Source organism: Mesoplodon densirostris, chromosome 17, assembly GCF_025265405.1.
Source record: "Mesoplodon densirostris isolate mMesDen1 chromosome 17, mMesDen1 primary haplotype, whole genome shotgun sequence".
Classification (NCBI taxonomy): domain Eukaryota; kingdom Metazoa; phylum Chordata; class Mammalia; order Artiodactyla; family Ziphiidae; genus Mesoplodon; species Mesoplodon densirostris.
This window is the reverse complement of record NC_082677.1, coordinates 50,976,976-50,979,260: the sequence shown is the minus strand read 5'-3', so window position 1 is coordinate 50,979,260 and position 2,285 is coordinate 50,976,976.

Below are 2,285 nucleotides of genomic sequence, written 5' to 3'. Positions count from 1 at the left end.
TTTCTTGTGACTTGATTAAGGTCATTCATGAGGATCAAATAATAAATCTTTCACATGGTTACTTTTACGTTTTCACTCAATTGAAGGTTAAACTTCAATGAAATATTCTGATGTCTAAAATACTGCCTTCTCAAATTAGGAAAAAAAAAATCTGTTTAGACTCTATGTAATTAATCAGAAGCACAGTCTATGTAACCAGATAGGCTCTGATTCAAATCCTAGCTCCAAATCATAGACCCACAACTAACCAGCTATGTGACCTTACATGCATTGCTAAAGCTCCATTTCACTATCTATAAAGTCATGAAAAACAATTCCTAACCTAAGGACTACTGTGAGAGAGTAAATGAGATCCTGTAGATGAGGTGCCTAGTAGGTTCTGTAATAGGTAGCCAATACTGTATTTTATTTATTATTTATTTATTTATTTTGTGTGTGTGTGGTACGCGGGCCTCTCACCGTTGTGGCCTCTCCCGTTGCGAGCACAGGCTCCGGACGCTCAGGCTCAGCGGCCATGGCTCACAGGCCCAGCCGCTCCGCGGCATGTGGGATCTTCCTGGTCTGGAGCACGAACCCGTGTCCCCTGCATCGGCAGACGGACTCTCAACCACTGCGCCACCAGGGAAGCCCTCCAATACTGTATTTTAAATTCCAGATGAGGAATGTGTATGTTTACCTTAAAATTATTTGCCTTTGACCCTGAGACTTATGACTAGAGTTACCAAAATATAATTCAATTAGTAACCTAAATGTAATGATCACATCTCTAAAGATTATTTCTTGAGCTCAACTTGCGGCAGGGACATTGTGATGGTCCAGAAAGAACCTATCATTCTGTCCCTGACCTGAAAAAGAAGTGGATACACATGAAATCAATATTGAGCCAGAAAAGCCTCAGTGTGATCAAGTGCTCAGTTGTATTTAACAGTCTTAAAGTGCTAAGAGAAAAGAGGAGAGTGAGATCTCAGTGAGGCTTAGAATAGACATCCAGGACTGGGTGGGAGAAATATGAATGGAGGTAGTAGTGAAGATGGGAGAGCAGCTGGGAGGGAAGAGAAAATGGCCCCATCCGTAGGGCTCTATGTACGATGGGAAGAAGGACAGGTTCAAAACTGGGCAGAATATTCATACTCCAAATGCGTCCATGTAACTCCTCGTTCACATAACACTCTATATTGTTACTTGGCTCAGCTTGGAAGCGACTGAATGTTGACCTTGTTTTTACCAAGACAAGGAGGATGAGTACTGGGCTCAAAATAGCCAGCACTGGAATTAGCACTCATAACCCTAAACCATATTTCTCATTCCTTTAGCATTATTCCTTAATCATCTTCTTTAGACCACATTTCAAACTTAAAGTTCACCTTTTTTAAATAGAAATTGATTTTCTACTTCGACTTTCCCAGAAAGCATCGCATAGAACACAAAAAATCCAAGATGCTTGTCCCACCTACGCCATTAACCAGCTGTGAAGCCAAGAATGAGCCACCTGGACTCTACCGTGAATTGCTACAATGCATGGCTCCTCCTGGCTCTGAAATTTCACAGATCCAACAGGGACTTAGCTGACTGGAGGACAGCAGATTAATTTCCAGTGTACATGGTGCAGCCTGGATTTCTGACTTCTGTTTTATACAATCTCTGGCCCAAACTGTCAGTCATTATTATTCTTTCTACCCCTTAAAAATTGAGTTCAAGCATGGATAGGAGGAGTTTACTTTATGGCTTTGCCTCATAAATAAATATTCTAAATTTGAATGGCAGCTCTCTGATAATTTTCATCCCCCCTATGGGTATCGGGTCCTTCGACAGTAATAAAATCCAGAGCTAGGCTGACAATAACACTTCAAGAGACCGCAGGAAGAAGAGCCTCTGCTAGAGAAAATGAAGGAGGAATTTTAGGTCTCTCCTAGGGCAGGGACAGGGCTTGAAAAGAAAGGATCGTGCTCTTCCGTGTGGGTGGGGACCCATGCGGACTTGAAACTGAAGGGCAAAACAAAAGCAGCCTCTCCTCCACCCTCCCAACAGCTAAACAAGGTTTAGGTGTCACGGCGGGATACTTAACTTTTCTCTGAAAAGTCCTAGCGGGCTTGAAACACGTTTAATTCAGAGCCCGGCTCTAGTCTGAAGCCTCGAGCGTCGCGGGGTGTGTGAAAACTTGCCCTTGGTTTAGGCTCATCATCTGAAGAACTGAGAACCATGACAACTCCACAGCCTCCCAGGACGCGTCTCGGGCCGAGGACTGCCCTCTGCGGCAGCGGGCAGGTCCTGCTGATGCAGTCCAG